Below are 7558 nucleotides of genomic sequence, written 5' to 3' on the forward strand. Positions count from 1 at the left end.
CTGCCGCGGTCTGTCTGGATTCGGGAACAGATGATGGATGAGTCGTTGTTGTCCATGCGGAAGCGGTCTACGAGGGACAATGGGAGTCCGAGTTCGGCTGTGGGGCCGCGAACCGCTCTCCGAGATGGTCTGCTTATGTGGCGAGAAGGGGTCCAGGAAAGCTGGCGTGTGGTGGTACCGACGTCTTTGCGATTCGAGTTGATTAGGACTCTCCATTGTGAGACACTCTTACATTTAGGGGTGCAGAAGACTTTGTTGACGTTGCAACATCATTATTTTTGGCACGGCATGGCGACAGATGTCGTAGGGCACGTGCGCGCGTGCCCTGAGTGCGCCCGACGTAAGCCGCCTAAACATCCTTACGTGCCGCCTCTCCAGTCGATTCAGGTGTCTCGAGTCAATGAATTGGTGGCACTGGACATATTGGGACCCTTCCCACCATCGGCGAGGGGAAATAAATATTTGCTGGTAGGGGTTGAGTATCTCTCCCGTTGGCCGATGGCCTGGCCGTTGCCCGATCAGTCGGCCGCAGCCATCACCGACGCCTTTTTGTTTGGGTACATTATGGATAAGGGGGCGCCTGAGAGACTCCTCACGGACCAGGGCCGAAATTTCTCTTCTAAATTATTGGCGGAAGTGTGCGCGGGCCTTGGGACTAAGAAAATACGGACATCCCCATACCATCCGCAGACGGATGGTATGGTCGAGCGGCTGAACAGGACATTGTCTGCCATGCTTTGCCATACTGTGAGTGAACAGCAATCAGATTGGGATCTGCACATCCCCGGAGTGCTTTCGGCGTACAGGATGACGCCTCATGCGGCTACAGGGTATTCGCCGTTTTACCTTATGTATGGTCGGGAAAACGTGCCTCCGGTGGATGTGCAATTGGGTACTGGGGTGAAGGGACCTCGTAAACCACTTCCTGAATACATTCAGGACACGGTTCGCCGGGTCACGGAGGCGCGGGAAAATGCCCGCGTAGCTACGGCCAAAGCCCAGGCCCGGAACGAGCGGTATGCTCGGCGGTCCGAGGGGGAGTGCCCCTGGAAGGTTGGAGACCTGGCCTGGCTCCATTGCCCGCAGGTGCGGCCGGGGACCTCTCCTAAATTGCACAAACCTTGGCATGGTCCTGTGCGCCTCATTGAGGTTCCCAATCCACAGTCGGCGCGCGTTCAGATTGGTTCTCGCCGATGGTTTGTTCATACGTCGCGGTTGAAACCATATGTTGCTCCCCTACGTGATGCGTCATCTCCCAATGTTGCCTTGCCGGGGTCTGTTGCCGCCGACTCTCCCCTGCCTGCGTCCACTGATCTTGCTAGAGCGCCTGTCGTACCTGTTCCAGACAGGGCGGCCGTGACACCGAGGGGGACGAGGTGCCCTGCTCGGAGGGAGCCCTGCAGCCCTTCTGACCCCGCCGCAGGCACATTCGAAGGACACGGCCAAGACTGATTCTTCAGGAACACGGGACGTTGGTGGACTTCCAACCGCGACAGGAGAATTACCCCCTGTCATTCATTGAGTTCCATCGCGTTCCCGTTCTGCGAGCGGGCCGCCGACCGTCCGGGACGGTCCGGCGACCCGCACACGCTCTAAATCACTTACGTTTCGTTGATTGTATGTTGTGTTGTTGTTCTTGTTCTTACCCTTGTATTTATTGCATGCTTTCTGTACGTCCGTTGATGTTACTTGTTGTTATTGTTCTGTTGTTATATTGCATGCTTGGTGTCCTTTAGCGCGGAAGGTCGGTTCACCGCATTACGCTTTGGTATTGTTCAGCCGAGGTCGGCTGGGTTTTTTCTACGGGGGAGGGTGGTGTAATGCGGGCGTAAGCGACCTTCCGGATGTGACGTCACGGGGAGGCGGAGCCAGGTGACGTGGGTGAAAAGTTTGGGGTCCTTAAGTGGGTAAACCGGAAGGAGAAGAGAGTCGGGGTGTGAATGGAAAAGAGTGGGGCCGCGCGGGCGAACGTGAGGAGGGGGCACCGTTGGCCAGCGGGAGCCAACCCTGGAGAATAGCAGGGAGCTAAAGGGTGGTGAGAAGCTGCGGAGAGTACAGCCAGGAAGGCTGTGTGTTAGAGGCAGCGGTGTGGCTGCAGAGAGTCGCAGGAGCAGGAAGGCTGTGTGTTAGAGGCAGCGGTGTGGCTGCAGAGAGTCGCAGGAGCAGGAAGGCTGTGTGTCGGAGGCAGCGGTGTGGCTGCAGAGAGTCGCAGGAGCGACGAAGAGAGAGAGAGAGAGAGACAGCACGAGGCTGTCAGCGCTGCGGAGTAAGCAAGAGGGAGAAGAGCAGCAGCGATTACAGCCAGGGGGGCTGAGAGTGAGTAACAGCAGCGGAGCTGCTGTGGGGGCTACAGGAGCGACAGAGGCCAACAGAGGGGCTGCTGGTGGAGAAGAGAGAGACATCGGAGTCAGCACTGTGGGGACTGAGCAAAGAGGAGACAGCCGTGTGGGTAATACAGAACGGACCAAATAAAGGACACTGAGCCAGAGATCGTGGTCAAGTCTTTTATTACAAACGCATTGATCAATCTCCACTTCGTGCGTCAATATCTCTGTGACCTTAAAAAGGAAATATATATACAGTATATAAAATAGGCGACAATTCATATATCACACGCCACTGGAAAACAAAGTGATATTAGCCGTAGCTGGAAATAAAACTCAGATTGCTGGGTTAATGTCGGAGTGAGCTACCAACTTGGCCAATTTGTAACTTCTTGCTCACGCCACTGCTGCCGGGCGGTGCTCCACCAGAGAGAGCTCTTGAGAGGTATGTATGCGAAGCTGTGGTTCGCGGTCCACAAGGTCATGGGAATTAGACGGTGGAATTGTTGCAGACATTACAATTGCAGGAGTTTCCACTTTGATGGTTGACAGTGGTACGCGGGTCGAGAAAGGCTGGGAAATCATTGCTCTTTGGTGGAGGGTATTTTGTCACTCTTCTACGCTGGTCAGACGTCTTGGAAGAGGGATTTGATTTACACTGTACTATATATGTGTAGTGACATCGTTGCATGTCGCCGCGCGATGTACTGCCAGAATGCAGTACCAGCCCCAGGGTAAATGGGGCAAGAAGGGGGACCCACCCGATGACCTCCAGTGGGGGTGCCGAGGGGACCCCGGCCTGGGGGAGGAGCCGATGCGTGGCTCCGTAAAGGAGGCATGGTTGAGGGCGGAGCAAGCCCTGCAGAGGGGGATAAAAAGCCGGTCCCCGGTGGGGATCGGCAGTGAGAATTGCGGTGAAGACGCTACGCCAAAGCCTGAAGAGGAGCGACACATGGGAACTCGGACTCGAGTAGGAGAATAGGGTGGTTACGTCACGGCGTGTGTTCGGTTAGCTAGTTCGGTGGGTTACCACCGTAGCTAACCGGGTAAAGGGGCCGTTACCCCTTTCTTCGTTAATGTTAATAAACGTGTTGCCTCCAGAGCTTGACTGAGTCTCCATTTTACCCACCACATTAGTATCATCATTAACAGCCGCAGTGTAGTGAGCAACTGAAAGAGGCTGCTTATAAACAAAAGCAGGCCCGGCGGGCGGATTTCAAAGGGGGCTTGAAAGTAGAGCCGAGCCCACGGGAGGATCCAGTACAAAGCCGCAGTCGATGTATGCGCCCCTCGCTTGTTCCATCCCAGCTGTTCGTGATTTAAGCTTCGCACTTTTGGCATTCGCTTTCAATGAACACGCGCGCATGCGGGAACGCACAAGAAACAACAAAAGTGCCCAGTATAGCCTTAACAGACTTTTTGGGGCAAGTGCTGTTAGCGAGCACCTATGAAGGCCGGAACGGCAGACGAGGCGGGTGGGTGGCCAGAACCACGCCGGACCGCCTTTGTCTCACCAATGATGTTTACACACGGCACCAGGTAGTCATTGAAGGGTAATATGGAACTCGGGTTACCGCTGTCGTAGCCAGTGCGCTAAGCAATAAGCCACCGCTCCACCGCTTTTACCACACGCAAATACAAAGACCCAGGTATAGCCTTAACAAACACACGATAACTATGAAGTGTACATTAAATAAATATACACTGAAATGCACATTATTTACAGAACATATACGCCACGCATTCATTCAAACTCAATTCGACACCACCCCCACAGCTGACAAACGCGTGGCTTCTACGAGTGGTTCCACTTGTTCAGGTGGTTGTCAACCACGGGAACAGCACAGGTTATAAACTTGCTTACCTCAAGACATTCCTTTTATGCTCAGCCCTTGACGACTGTAGTTCATAAAACATCGTAATCAACCATGATCTATCAAATGCTGGAAGAATGCCTCACCAAGCCGTCGCCAATCCCTCAGAGACTTGCAATGCAACAATACATTTAATCGGGCCAGGAATTATAACTCCACAGTTGCAGTGCAAGCGTTAACCATTTCGCCACAGCCCCAACCCTGGTTGCCTTCATAGTTAATACATTAATATTCCACAAAACGCACTAAAGTATATGTTCTGCCTCGCGGCAGGTATGGGGGTGTGCGTACACAGGAATTTCCTAATATGGTGTTGAGTTTTGTCACGTGACCAGGAAGTTACAATTCTCTAAGCCATGAGGCAGGGTGTCAACCATTACACAGTACAAAATGGAGGCACAAATCGCGTCTCATTGAAGACAGGTGCATCTGTTCATTGTGGGACTTTAAGAAGCATTGCCTTTTTACCTTGTTCAATTCATTAAATACGTTGGAGGCGGATGTTCACCCTGGCTCTGAAAGTTTATTGAACGCTAGGTTAACTACTCGGATAGTGGTGCAATGCAGTGCACAGCGAAGCCGAGACAGTAAAAAATTAACCCGTAAAAACAAAGTTTTTCACTATAAATCCTTTATATGTAAGATCACCTCTTGACATGCCCCGTATATTCCCGAGGGCACTAGCGTTGACCCGTTTTACCACTTTCAAGAACATGGCGGCTTCAATTTAACTGCTCTATGAATAGTCTCCACTGTACAGTGTGGGGGCAGGGATTTCATGCCATGTGGTTAGTCAACATTTGCGTCATCATGAAACGGGTGGCTAGAGTCCTCTCGTCCTCTGGCTTGAGATGGCTGCCACCTATGGGTCAGATGATTTTCTGCCACCATTAAGCAATTGGTAATTAAAAATGATTTTTTTCCCCTAAACAGTGTAAAATTTAGGAAAAATTTTTTTACGAAAATTAATTGTCACGCACAACGAGTCTGTGTGCAAAATGTCAGCTCGATTGGATCATGGGAAGTGGGTTAAAAAACGACCGAAAGATTTGCACGGTCGTAAGCAAGCAAGCACGCAAGCATGCAAGCAAGCAAGCAAGTGAACTTAATATAAAGGATTTAAAAATACATTCTTCTTTGAGCTCTCAACCAAGTAAAATACACTCTTCTTGGAGCTCTCAACCAAGTAAAAAGACTCTTCTTGGAGCTCTCAAGCAGCCAGCTCCTCACACTTGGAGCTCTCAAGCAGGCAGCTCCTCAGGCTTGGAGCTCTCAAGCAGCCAGTTCTGCAGCGAATCTACATTAAACTTGTGTTGCAAGCATCGCAGCATGGAAAGCCACAGTTCAGCAGGGAGAGATGCTGAAGCAAGTGATTTAAGCAATCCAGGACCTCCCATCTTGCCTCAAGAGCATCAAGGGAGTTCAAGGCCCCAAAGAGAGGTCAGGCTGACACAGCAGGACTTGGAAAGCTATGACGCTGAGAAGCAAGACTTTGATGCCATGATACAAAGGGCATGGGACCGGGTTGAAGCAGATATATCTGAAGCTCAAAACGCCTCAGACACAGCGGCCTCAATTCAGTGGGCCATACATCGAGTGAAGGTGAGCAGTTCAAGTTACAAGCTGCTGGAAAATAAAAAGGTTAAAACAGACGAGGGCATCGAGGGAGTGCGCATGCAAGAGCACTTCCTTGAACTGCTCGATGATAATGTGAAGGCAGTGATACAAGATGCAACGGACCGTGTGAGACACGATCTCAGCACTGTCTCATCCAAGTCCACCACAAGATCTAAGGCTCAGCACACTCACAGATATCATCTACCAGTATGGCAGCAGCTCAGTGTGGCACATTAGGAATGGATCACTCTTTTAATTATATCCTTGTGCAGCAAGGGAGTAAAGTGTGGTTCTGTGAAAGTCCTGATGTGCTGTGCAGTGCATCAATGCATGAGTGTACAGCAGCATGTGGTGACTGAGTTGGGCCTGTAGGTGGCTGGCAGGGTTATTGAATAACCGCACTTGGACACCAGCCACATGGTTAATGGCGACTCGGAATAATTGCTGTGTTTGACACACGTGCTGTTGCATTTTACAGGTAAAGGACCCAAAGGTTGTTTTTGATCGTTATATAAATGTTCTAGACTTGTTCTAGACTTGTTCTAGACTTGTTCTAGACTTGTTCTAGACTTGTTCTAGACTTGTTCTAGACTTGTTCTAGACTTGTTCTAGACTTGTTCTAGACTTTAAGCTTGGATTTAAATTGTTCGTTTGTTATATGTGCAATTAGAGGGGGTTTAGCACTGTGCATTGTAAAGGATGACACACTGTAATTACCTACTGTCATTGTAATTCTCTAACCCTAATACTGTTTAGTCTATAACCATGCCCATGCTCCCAGAGTATGACTACTTGCAATGCTATTGAGAATATAACACATGTAAAGTAGTAAGTTGTACAATGTTGACAAATACATTACATATACTGTACACATACAGTACAGATAATGGGTGTAAGATATCGAGATTAGTGGATGGTATAGATAGACATACAGCTTGGGATTAAAGGAATATTCGAATAGTGATGTGCAAATATTATTGTCAAAGACAAAGATGGTTTATCAGTAGTAGAATTGGGTATAAGAGAAAACTGTTATTGAATAACCGCACTTGGACACCAGCCACATGGTTAATGGCGACTCGGAAGAATTGCTGTGTGTGACACACGTGCTGTTGCATTTTACAGAGTGACAGTGCTGTTCTTCACAAGATTGCTATTAACCACAATAAATGTGTCTGCCCTCGATTTGGAGCACCTTCCCACGTCCTTCTTTTCGAGTGTACAACATCAGGCACGTGCAGCAGCAGAAGCAGCAAATGCTCGTGTCTCCTACATGGCTGAAGAGGAAGACATACTGATTGAAAAGGCCCGCATACAAGAAGAAGCAAGCATAGCAACTGCTGCCGCACAGAAGAAAGCAGAGCAAGAGAGTATATTAGCAACTGCTGCCGCACGGGAGCAAGAGAGTATACTAGTGGCTACTGCCACACGGAAGAAAATTGAGCTGGATGCTAAGTTAAACACCCTATAAGTAAAAAAAGAAGCAGCTGCTGAAAAAGCCCAGGCAGAGGTGCTCCAATCAGCAGCCAATCTGGATAAGGAAGAGAATTGGAGTGAGTTTGGTACTCAGATGCGTGTCAAGGACCGTGATCAACTTACCAGAAAAAATATTTTGTACTGGTCTCCATGCCGAGTGAACACGAATGCTGTCTATGGAAATGGTGAAAATGCATCCCCTGCCCTGGCAGTCAATCGCCGACTCAGAGCCGCACACGTGGGGTCAGACAAGGATGCATCAAGTCA

The sequence above is a fragment of the Lampetra planeri genome, chromosome 1 (genome assembly GCF_965212315.1).
Source record: "Lampetra planeri chromosome 1, kcLamPlan1.2.h2, whole genome shotgun sequence".
Lineage (NCBI taxonomy): Eukaryota > Metazoa > Chordata > Hyperoartia > Petromyzontiformes > Petromyzontidae > Lampetra > Lampetra planeri.